Raw genomic sequence first — 12,993 nt, forward strand, 5'->3', positions numbered from 1 at the left:
GTCCTGCTAATAAGATTTAAAGTACCATTATACAATGTAAAGTGCTCAGACAGGAGTTAGTGATAAGTAGATAAGTCTTGGGAGGGAAAAAAAGTGCAAGGCTAGAAAATACATAATGGCAAAAGACACACATGGACATACCCAAGAAAGGGACCCTAAGCAAAAACTGTCTCCTGGAAGGATGTCGTCTCAAAGTTTATAGAAACTACAGAAAAGATAAAACGCAAACAGAACTTCTTGTAAAGTGCAGAAGAAGCACCAGTTAATTTCTGCTCCCAAAATGTGCCCTAAAGATATCAGAATCCAGAAATATTATCTCAGAATACATCTTTCATGTTTGTGCACGCTTAAATGTTATGTATGATGCAAAAATATTTTATTTACTTCACTGATACTTGAATTTTACAAAGGAAGTGAATGTTGTAAGAATTCAAAGATTCAAGAGCAGTTGAAGGGACTGACTGAGATCCAAATCTAGATTAATGCTCAGCTAGCATTGTATCTCACATGCAGACCCCAAAATTATGATTACCCACCATGCAAGTGTTCTTTGGGTTCCCACCATCTGTGATCTTTGTAGAAAGGAAATAAGTTCTGTGAAGACTTATGTAAGACAATTTTCTGTTAATTACAGCAAAAGTACTTGTATATTTTGGCTTTTTATAAAATTATCACAAGGCTTGTATAAGCATAATGGATACATGCATTGTGCCTATAAATTCTCATTCCTAAGGAATAAACCACTGTAGCAATGCTTTGAAGTTAATGAGCCTTCTCAGTTCATTATAAATAAAAATACTGAGTTCCACCTTCAACATGAAATTAACTGTTAGTGGTGTAAACAAGCTTTGAATCAATTTCTGGTACCACAGAAGTGGCAACAGCAATTTCTCTCCATACAGTTGAGACAGATAAAGATGTGCAGCAAACAACAAGTCTTCAAAAACTCCCCAAAGTGTTTTTAATTACTTTTATCTTTTTTTTAATTTAATTTTTTTAAATGAAGACTTAAGATTATTTTAACTTCCAGCACTGTGAAGCAGTAATGGTTTATTATTTTGTACTTGAAAGGATGAGCATTATTTATAACTCTAAATGATTCTGAATTTTGAAAGTCTCTGACTCTATTTTACAAAGCAAAATCATGTTTTAGATGGGATGCATAAGAGAGTAAATACTTTCAGAAAACAGACAACTTGAGAATATTTCTAATGGGAACATTTTCACCTGACAGAAATAAAAAAATGTATTTTCCCAAATGACAAGGAGTCTTATTTTTAGCTTCCTGTAGAATCATAAAAACCCCCAAAACTTTAAGATCATCAAGTCTAACCATCAACCTACACTGCCAAGTCCACCACTAAACCTTGTCCTTAAGTGCCACATCTATATATTTCCATGGATGGTGACTCAACCACTTAGGTGGACAGCCTGTTCCAGTGCTTGATAACTCTTCCAGTGAAGAATTTTTTCCTTATATTCAATCTAAACCTCCCGCAGCACAACTTGAGACCATTCTCTCTTTCAATCAGCACCGATTAAATAAAAATTCTGACATTCTGTATCACATACCTTCCTCATAACTAAAGAGGTATCAAACACTTCCTGTTTGCTGCTGTCATTTAACATAAAAATTGATAAGCGTCTCTGAGAATAGCTCGCTAGATCACATTTACACGGATAACTCAGTCTTCATGGGCTAAGTAGGACTGAACTGAATGTTCTGTTGCTCCACGTACCAAAAGCATCACTAAAGGGATAATCTGCAAATGCAGTAGCAGGGACTGGGAGACGCACTGGCTGCAGTCATTAGTGACTCCCTTCTCTGCAGTCTCAAGAAATTGACCTTGCTCAGGTCAGAGTTCTTGATCCATGTTCCTAGGAATGACTCGGGACACAAGCAATAAGACAGCATGTGTCCACACTTAAGGTTTTCTTTCTCCTCTGTCCCAATTTCATTCCCAGAAATGCTGTGATTGTGAAAGGCACAGTGTGACACCATAAGAGAATTACATCTTCTCTGCACACAAACACAGTCTGGGTGGTAGCAATGAAGCTTCCCTAGGGCATACACAAGGATTATCAACAAAGGAGGACTACTTCTGCATTAAAGCTTTGCCCCACTGTCAGCTGTGGCAAAACTTACATTGAAGTCAGCATAGCCAGGATTTCACATCTGTTCCAGCAATTTTGACTCCATGCCTGTTCTGCCTTGGGAATTCCAGACGGCACAAAAAGGGGTCTTAACAGTGCTAGAAGCTTTTGTGTTATGAACTGCAGGCAGAAGTCCTGAAATCGTTCACATAAACAACCAAATACTCATCAGCCATTTAAGACACTGCCAAGCTTCAGGGGATTCAAACCCGCATACCCAAGTACAGCATTTCATATTGGCACACCATGCTGAAACACCCTTATCCTGCAGTGATAGTGTTTTCTTTTTTTCCTTTCCATGAAAGTCTTATGGCAGAAAATTCATGTTTTGACTGAACACAGAGCAAGAAGCAAGCTAAATTACATACTCAATACAAATCTCATGCAATAATGATGAAAGAAGTGTAAAATGACTTGTAACAAAAGCCAACACTTCATGAAGTAAAGTCTCCTCTAAATTCAGTATGTGTAGGCAATATAAGGAAAATGGAAATGCATTAAGAAAAGATGAAATTGTAGAAAAGACTGGCCAAAAAGTCTTAATGAGACTGTAAAATATTATGGTAAGTCTCTGTTTAAAATATTCTCAGCCTTTGTCACTGCATATAAAACAGACAGAAACTTAGCAAGATGTCAGAAACTTAACTGTAAATCAAGCTGGCATGGAATTACAGTGTTCAAGAAACACAAAAAGTCAGTTATAAGTCCCTGACCTGTGATAAATTTTTGCTGACTTCAGCACAAAGCAAAAATAACTCAAATAATTATAGGCTGCAGGACTAGAGACCTTGGTCATTATTTCATCTAAACAGAAGATCTTCAGTTTAGTGAGGATGACATGAACTCTGCAATGAACACCTGTTTAAAAAGCAGTCAAAATTCTGCTGCTACTCAATGAAGAATCAACCACTTCATCTCAGGCAGCATATAGATGCCCTATTTACAATATGTAACAGTCATTACAAAATAAATGGATATTTATAGTTGGATTTATTAGACTTACACTGTCATGTAAAGACAGACACACGCACAATACTGTATTAGATTAGTTTAGATTAATTTAGGATGCTGGGGTTTTTTCCTAACTGAGAGCCCATATTTTAATGGAAGATTTTTAAAAAAGGTTTAAAGCTTAGAATGGGATACATTTAGAATTCCATTCAGCTTTACAAGGAAAATATTTGCTTTAAAAGGCTGCAATTCAAGATCTAGGAATAAAATTTCTCCTGAAATACTCGACATTTCCAAATAGAAATACCATCAGAACAAATGAAGACTTGAGATTCAATTCCAGGTTTACAGAAACAGCTAAGAAAGTCGAAACACAAAACATTTCATTCTAAAATTTTTAAGCATAACTGGTGGTTTTTAGTTCTTCATCAACAGTTCATCAGTCCTTAGTTTTAAGAACAGCAATTATGAGAGGTGTCATAACTGGTTTATGCTTGCTTAAAAATATTACTGCTGAAGTTCACTGAACTGCTCTGGCTTGAGTAAATGCACGGCAAAAAACAAGCATTGGAACACCTACTTTCCAATGCAAGGGCATACAATGGCATATGATCTTCCTCTTTTCCTCTTGGATGGAGTTAAGGGAATAAGGTCACACAAATATCAGTGAAAGATAGCTAGCACAAAATAAGTCATACACTAGGCATCATCCTTTGCAGGGATAAATTCTTTAGCAAGCTGGATGTCTGGAGGGAAAAAAAGGGCTGGGGAAAATGAATGTGCCTTAAACATAATCTTCATCATTCCGATGAGATATGTAGTTATACATCTCTCTCCTGTTGCTAAGTAGGCTGATGTATCACGATAGCCATTCTGCAGAATGCTCATCATCAGAAAATATTCCTTACAAAACGTTTCTGCTTAACACTTCTTGTGTGGTTTTTTGTGTCTGTAGCCAGTATTTTGTATATGCAGGAAATTTTATTTATATATATATTTTTTAAGTATCCAAGGAAAAGCAGTGTGAGTTATTATCCTGTTAATATAGTTGTCTAAAGGCACAAAAAAGTATTGTTGGCTATCCAGAATTAAATATTTAAAAAATTAGCTTGTTCACAGGTGTCTTTTAATAACCATATACTGACAACAAGGTGCTTTGATTCCTGTTTCTATCACTCTAAACTATTAGCACTTGACTGTCAGAGCTAAATATTAAAAAAAAAAATCTTCAGACTCTCAATCCTATTTCTTCTTCAGTGTTCTACAAAAATCTTTCTGGATAGTGCCCCTACATTTCCCCCCTTCACAAAAAACCCTTGCCATTCCATGTTTTCTGATTAGTTGCTGCAATTTTTTCATGCAACTAATTAGTGGAAAATTTAAAAAAAAAAAAAAAAAAAAAAAAAAAAAAAAAAGTGGGGGACCATGGAATTAGAGTTTGGAACAAAAGAAGTAGAGAGGTGTCATCTTCAGAAAACCTCTCAATGCTTTTCGACTTGATTTTTTTTCTATGCATTTCTTTGGGGTTTTGCTGTGCTATCTATAATAATCATTGTTCTGTATTCAGTCTAAGTGTCTTTATACCTTCATTTACACTTTTCTTCATACTATTCCTGTTTATCTAAGTTTCTTTTTCATTGTATGGACCTAACCACCTCCTCTCAGCTTGTCCCTACATTGACTCTAGCCCATGCCAAGTGATCTAAAGTAGCTTTAGCCATGGCTTAAAAATTTCAAAACATGCCTCAAGCCTTTATACTTCTGTCTTTCCCCTCAAAGAAGCTGGAATCTCAATAATCTCAAGAACATTGAGAGTCAGGAGAAAAAGTGCTTGCCTAGGGTCTCTTTTTTTCAAATATTTTGGAATAAGAAACTAAGACTAGTATGTGAGAATCCCAGAGATAGAACAGAAATGGTGTTAACACCAACAAATGTATTGAACTTAAAGTTTCATTTTTACTTAACAGTGAAATAACAAAGGAGAACCAGACTTTATTTGAAAGTTTTTTCAATATCCCAAAGTGATACCTACAGCTTAAATATAAAATTTTATTTTCATTTACAGAACTGAATCTGCTGTTTGGTTAACTTACTAACAAGTCCTTTAGACTAATACACACATATTGTATGCACATAGTGTTCAGAATACTTTTGTTTCAGCTGTTGGATCACCTGGTGAAGCTCAACTTAATTGCAAATCGAACAGCTAGGAAGAAAATATAGGAAGAAACATCTCTTTGGGAAGAGTTATTCCCTGTATGGGAATTTTGCTGGACACTTGAACACTTGACAGATGCTCCAAAACCAGCAAATGCCAGGCATTTATTCCCATTTGTACTTGTTAGAAGATTGTGACCTTTCTTTCGCCCTGCGTGCCACAGAGCTGTTTCACAGCCACCTTATATTACCTTAACAAGCTAAATTGTATGGCCTCTCCCTGAGCAGGGCAGCATATCCAAACCCATAGGAATGGGAGCTCCAGGAAACATTTAAACCAGCACACCATCTGTCAAAGTGGATAGGCACAAGACCAAGTACTTGAATTTTGACCACTTAAGAGAGTTTTCCTCTGCTGCAACTTAGATTAGCCTTAGTCCTTGGGTAGCAGTCTTCAGCACATAATAGCCGAGGTCTGCCAGGAGGTCTCTAACAAAAAGCCCTCTTTTCTGCAGTACATACACATTCTTACAGTCTCTATGTCAGGGCAAGAAGCCCCAGATTTCATCATCAGCAAGAGCATTGTGCAAGATTGCTGTCTTTTCTAAAAGCATTCCCTCCAGGGAATTCAAAATGATCAGGCAGTCTGAGAAAAGGCATTCTCAGCCGGGGCTGAATACAAATCAAATACATAAATGAAATTGCACATCACTTACACTTACCAATGAGAACTATTGACAGCAGCATGGCCTTTTCCCTTTCCCAGGATTCTTTGAGTCTATCTTATATACACTAAAATAATTACACTGATTTTCCATACTCATCAAGATGCTCCTGACACTACACACTGCCAGATTTCAGTGTGCTGAAGGGTTATCTGTTAGGGCAGAATCATTAGTGCCCATTACATTTAATAGGGATTTAACAGTCGCTACTTTGCGTGTTGCGAGCACGTTTGTTTTCAAAAGAATTATAACAGTAAATTGTAAATACAAGCCTGAGTTTATTTTTAAAGCAATTCTATGCTTTTAGAATGAATAAGTTATAATTCCTTTTCATTTTTAAATTACAAAAATCTGAAATAGTTTCTCACTCTTTTGACCCTGGTCAAGACTTTAAACTGTCTCTTTTGGATCAATAGCTTAAAAATGCTGTGTACTTTAGAGTTTATCTCCTACCTGCTTAAAGGAAATATTTCACACTTATTTGAAACTGAGACTGGAAAGTGAGTGATTGGTGGGGAAGCAGAAGCAGCTCAATTACTGCGGAGAGACAGAATTTCATAAGAAGCCTCACTGAAAAAAAATAATGACAACTATGTTTATGATTCTTAACTCAAAAAAAAAAATAATAAAAACTAGTATACGTGAATCTGCATAAATAGAGCCATTCTGAAAATGGATTTAAATAATTGCTAATATTTCCTAATTGAAGGAAACGAACCACTGATGTCTCTTCAGTTATGAAACCAAGGAAAACCATCTTGCATCCTATTCATCCCATCACACCCCTTCTGAACCATTTGCCCAATTCGTAGGCTACATCCCAGTCCAACAAAAATTTGCCTAACAGTGGGAGAAGATGATGCATTCTGAACAGGGCTTGTTGATGGCGGAAGACTGTAACCCAGCCTCAGCATGGGTAACTGCTGGCACTACAATGCTCACCTTGAATGAGGCAATATTGGGAAGGTAATCTACAAACAGATAACAAAGGTAAAAGCTTCAGAGTTTACCACATTAGGCTCTAAATTGCATTAGATAGACTGAGGGCCAAAGCCTAACCAATCTTTTTACATTATGATCAGAAAATACCATATTTCAGTTATGTTTTGTTACAAAAAGTAGTCATTCTAACCCCTAATAATTTTTTCAATTTGAAAATGAAGCAGTAATTTTTTTTTCCTTAAATGTGAATCCTTAATTCAAACTATTCACAGGAAAATTTAAAAGTAACTGTGGAAAACATGGCACAGAAAACCAATTCCAAGATACTCCAGCTACAGACCTATTCATATTTTGTTGCACCAAAATATAGTGGAAAATTTCATGTAGTGCCTCTAGGCATAAAACTCCCCGATACATTCAACAAGAAAGCGAGCAATTACACATTCTGACATGAATTTCTTCATTTCTTACATATTTCTAATACAAGGGTAATTTCTATTTGCATTTTACAATTTTCTGAGTCCACTAATTGTGAGACGTTCTAAAATAAACATAAATTGTCTGGATGGCCACTATCCAATTTCTAATGGACAGGTGTTCATATAAAAATTCAACAGTATCAGCAACAAGCTATCAGTAACTGGTGGGGTGAGGGTAGAGAGAAATTACTTGTCTCCCAGCTGAACTTCCTGTTTAACCACATGACGATCAAATTAGGTCAAGGTCAAATATGAGACAGCAGCTGTGCCGCACAGCAAGAAGGGCTGCTGATGTATCTTATATATAGTAATAGTGCTTTGATTTTCTCAATCACCATTTCATGTCTTGCAATTCAAAGCTGCTGCAGGTGAGAGAAAGTGGCCTCCTGCACTCTTAGCCTTGATTCTGGGCTCTGCAGATTCAGCTGCCTCATAGGCTGCTTGAAGCCTCATGGCAGAACAGTCCCTTAAGACTCACTGCGTCACTTTAGTAACCCATCTCTTGTCCACAAGGAAAACATTCAAGCCGCCCAACATAGCAACTAATAACCAACTAATCCTCCCCCCATGATGATGAGAGATGTTTAAATTTCCCTGGCAGAACAAAATGACTGGACTGGTGGTGACTGGTGGTAATGTTCTTACCCACAGAAACTTATTCTCAGATGTAGCTCATTTAGGACCCAAATTAACTACTACAAATAGATGCTTTGACCATACAGGGATTCTGGGACCTGTAATGCTTTGGCTAAATCTATGATTTTTCCTGTTTCAGTAAATGAAAATAAATTGATTTATGGCAGTTAATGCACAGGTACTGAAAATGGCAGCTGTAGGTTTTTTTATACCCATCTGTCCTCCTCTTACTCCATCTGTTTCTTTCACTCATTGCACTGGAATTCAGCTTCACAAAATGCAGTCCAAACTCTTTCATGCAGCACAGCGTAAGTTACCTAGTTACCCAGCTAAAAGACATTTTCAAAATAAATCACTCTCCTTGTACTCTGTAGAAGGCAGCAGACATGGATTTTGTGGTTAATATATTTCTGAATGTTTTTTTCAACAAAATATACAACTGTCAGTAAATTTCCTCTGATTTCAGATTGTGCACTTGAAAATAACACCATAAAGGCTCATTATTTTAAATAATTATTGATTACACCCTGGGGATTTTTCACCAATTCCACTCGATGCTGCTTTTAAAATGGTAAGTACCTACATAATTCTATGATTTATAGACTGCTTAGATTTTATAGATAATGCAACAGTAAAAATACACACTAATATACAATGTAATTTAATTACATAGCTTTTATTAAACTGTGTTGACTGACTTTTTTAATTCTTCAACAGTTCTTTGGCCTGTTAATGATTAAAGATTTGGATTTCACTCTTTACACTAAATATAAGTGTTTAACAGGGAAAGAAAACCTAAGAAAGCACTCCCTCCTTACAATCCAAAATGGAAGATAAAATACAAAGGCTTAAATTAATTTACTGGAATTTCACATAGCACACATACAAAAGCTACTACTAAACCCCATTTGTTCTACAGGAACTATAAGCAAAGGCTATTTCCATTATTAGCCCATCTTTAAGGCAGTGTGGTACACGAGGTCAGTCAAAGGTCGAGAATGGAGGGTGCTGTTACTCTACAAAAGGGCTCACACTTTAAATAGAAATATCTTAGTGCTCACAGTGTCCTTCATTTCTACGCTAATGGCGTACCTTGAATGCCTACATGCCTTAAATACTTTGGTTTATGCATTTACCACTTCATTATTGGCATCACATTAAAAGGGAGTAGTTACATTTTATCCTCACTACAAAGGTCTTATAACTGATACCGAATTTATACAGAGTAGAATCTTCAATACTAGCATACACTGCAGAGAAATACACATGTAAACACTCAACTTTGTGATCTGGGTCATAGTAACTGTATTTCTTTCTATTTTTTTTTTTTTTTAATTCTACACATTTTACTAAAATTCAGTAGCACAACTGCCTGAAAGAATGTTTTTGAGTCAAAAGCAATAAATTACATAACCTCTTGAGATACAGAAGTGTTTATAATATAAGGAAGCTTAAAAATATGTAGTAAGAATTCAGGTTGGGAATAAAATGTTTTTCCAAGATGAAAAAGAGAAACAAATGCTGGTAATAGCACTTTGTAAAAGAGAACTTTCATATTACAGATCCATTATCATGATGTAGGTGACTGAAAAATGAGGATTACAATTCTTTTAACCTTTATGTGTATTTAAATATATTAAAGCTAATTCTTCCTTTTTGTGGCAGAGTTTGAAGTACTTACAAATGAAAGCAAAGAACTAAACTGCTGGTATTAAGCATACAGAAAAAAAAATTAAGTCTGTTTAACTCCCGTGATCCTTTAAAAAGCATTAATAATTAAGCATTTGCATAAAGATAAAGTAAGAAAACATGCAAAAACATGTATCTTTTAGACATCTGCAAGCTACTTATTTTGATCTGTTCCATAAATAGAAACTAATTATGGAGAGACCGAAACCAAGATAATGCCCTAGAAAATAAGAGGCAACCTTTTTTAAATATACTAAAAATGATGTGAGTAAATCTGTATCATATAGATTCATATTTAGCACATAGATATTTTTTGGTCTAATCTTCCTCCTTTTACAAGCAACAGTTAAACTTCTACTAATTCCATTAAGAGCAGAATGAGCCTTGATGTATTCTTTCTCTAGTAAAATTTCCTGCCCTGCAAAGTATCAGTATTAACTGAATTGCAGAATTGTAAAGACTCTAGTGAAAAAAGGCATTCAGTCCTCTAAATTAATGCCTGAGCTCTGACTTTTAAGTGAAGACAGAGATCAGCAAGTCAGCTGCTGCTCACATTGCTTTCTTATTCATAATTGAAAAATCAGAGGCTTGGGGAGTACTTAGCAACCTAATCCATTCTTTCCCAGGAATTTTATGTAAGATTTCTTTTAATATAATTTTATTCTCCTGATTTCTTTTCCTGTTATAAATATAATTTCAGAAACAAGTTTGATCCAAGGCTAAATTTCAAACCCCAAAACTGACACAATATAGGGGTCAGCAGTGAGGTTGAAATTTCAAATACGCTGAGTCAATCCTGCCAAGGTGGGTGTTAAGGCTCCTCAGTACCTCAGCTGCTGTATTTGGACAGTAATGTTCCATAGAGTCGCTGTAGAAGTGCATATCAAGCTGTTTCTCAGAGCAAATACCAACTCTTTGTATATCAGCAAAAGGAGGCTGGCAAAGGACAAAATAGAAGACCCTTCAGCCACTCAGAGCTGGAAAGCACTCTTGGAAGGACTGCAACAGACCTGAGTCAGGAAAATCATTTTCTTTGCTAGCTGGGAGGAAGAGGTGGTTGGATGGATCCACAGAAGTCAGCCAAGTTAAACATTGCATGCTGGATTTCATAAAATTAAGTACAACCATGGACTTTATTTTTAGACTGTGCTAAAGGAAGGGAGATTAAGATGCCTGAAATGATTATTCTTCACAGGCAGGGTCACTCAGAAATCTGATCTGTATGATTCCAGACATTTGTGAACATTGATTCACCAGGATACAGCACTGAGCTATAATTCACACAGTTTTAGTGCTGCACAGCAACCCACCAGTCAAAAATTGTGTCCCATTAAAACAGTGTACAAAGTGCTAATTTGCTGTACTGCTTTACAAAAGTTATAATGGGAAGAAATACCTTTAGGATTGCCTTAAACTACCATCTGTCCACAGAAAAAGGCAAAATGCATTAATTCATATACAACATTTTGCCAGCCAGTAGCAGCAGTAAGCATTATCCCTTGTCCCTAGCTTTCACCTTAAAAAGGACTATTCTAAATCCCTTCAGTTTTGGCATATATATTTTCTGTGACAAAAATAAACTGAAGCAACTAAATATGTAACAATGTGCAAAACATATAGCCTACGGTGGAATACACAACCCAGTGTACGTGCTCTGTTTGCTATATATTCGCACAAACATAGCGAACTCTCACGGCAGCAAGAAGTGTCACTTGCAGCCTAGATCAGTCCTAGTCTGTGCCTTCAGAGACTCATTTCACAGCAGCTGGACTTCAGCCTAAATAGCATTTACCTGAGTTTCAAATAAATAGCTCATTCTTAGTCCTAACTTCCTGATTCAGTGCAACAGCACTATCACTTTAGTCTACCTTAAAGCAAGGGCAAAATGAATTATGTAACAAAGTCTAAGTGACGCACTGGCCATGGTAAAGGAGGAATGCAGATGATCATTTAAAGCTAAAGCTTTAAAATTAGATCACAGAAAATGCATTTAAATAGTTACAGCAGCAATTATTTAATTTCCAACTACTCAACACTATGAGACCACAACCTGAAAATTTATTCTATGACTTTTGATTTGTAGACTAGTTCAAACTAAATAGCATCTTGGAGGTGAGAACAGAATAGTAATCACATAAAGCAAGTTATGTGAATGATGACTTGGACAAACTGGCAAAGAAAAAGAAGAGAATCCTCAAGGCAGGGGATGCAACAAATCAACTACTTGCGTTAATTTAAAGCAAAAATGGAAGATGTTGACAATGTGTTCACATAGCCTTTTGAAAGATACGAAAATAAATTAGAAGGATTAAATAGGATTTTTATCAGTCATCAGAGGGATGTCTTCTTCCCCCTTCCAACTTCTGCTCCATCAAGTTCAATATCAGTAGGTCATTTTGTACTTTCTCGAAGTTATGAACAGCAGTCCAGATGCCACAAGCATGCCAAAAGTTGGCTGTGCCTGGTCTCTGTTACTGAATAATCTATTGTAATCAAAGTATTAAAAAATATACCCAATACAGTTTTCATGATGGCAACTTGAGGAGCTATACTAAAACTGCAGTTACGTATGTGTATGCTGGAGTTAGCCCTCTGTAGAGGGCCACGTGTCTGGCATGAAATTGCTCTTCAGCTTGCTAAGCAAACAAACTGCACTGATCTTCAGCTCAATATACTGGTGATGCCTCCATTGCAGAGCAAAGTGGTGACATTTCCCTTTACTCAAGTGTTGTATCTCCTAGAAAGAAACTGCATTTCCTTGGTTTATTTATCCAAGTTCAGAGGATGCTGACACCCATTCATAAAGTACAAGCACTGAATGCTGTTATATGTTAAGGAGAACTAACTGCAGAAATGTGCAAGACAGAACCATAGATAAGCCCAGTTCTCAGTAATGTCAAGGTTGCATATTCATCCATGATAACCACTGGTGGTACACTGAAATGCACCACACTGATGGCCAATCTGCTCCTTTCCTTATTGTGCTAAAGAACTTACAGGTAACATACAACTGCTTGGTAGCTCACATGGGAACGTTTAATTTCTCCTGGTCAGGCTAGTACTGCAACCTATTTTGGATTAATTCTTTGTCTGTTGACTTTGTCTCTTCCTTTCAGACAGTGTTCAGGTTTTGGCTGGGACACAGCCAGTTTTCTTCATGGCAGTTTGTACTTTGAACATGTGGCTAGAGCACTGTTGACAGCATAAGACCATTCTCTGTTCATGTATCAGAATTTCATTGATATATGTGGATGACTTTG

At 36.3% G+C, this 12,993-nt stretch overlaps 1 protein-coding gene across 3 annotated transcripts in view; it reads left to right on the forward strand.

The window, feature by feature from the left end:
- B3GALT1 (beta-1,3-galactosyltransferase 1) overlaps positions 1-12,993 on the forward strand; it is a 178,864-nt gene that overhangs the window by 117,686 nt on the left and 48,185 nt on the right. For 2 of the 3 annotated variants that reach the window (XM_040070113.1, XM_040070112.1), the window contains one exon: positions 8,511-8,615. The exons of the other annotated variant lie outside the window; for it this stretch is intronic. The gene's annotated coding sequence lies outside the window, so the exon portion shown is untranslated. The remainder of the gene's footprint in view (positions 1-8,510; positions 8,616-12,993) is intronic. 3 annotated transcript variants of the gene reach the window in all.

Source organism: Hirundo rustica, chromosome 7 (genome assembly GCF_015227805.2).
Source record: "Hirundo rustica isolate bHirRus1 chromosome 7, bHirRus1.pri.v3, whole genome shotgun sequence".
NCBI classification, from domain to species: Eukaryota; Metazoa; Chordata; class Aves; order Passeriformes; family Hirundinidae; genus Hirundo; species Hirundo rustica.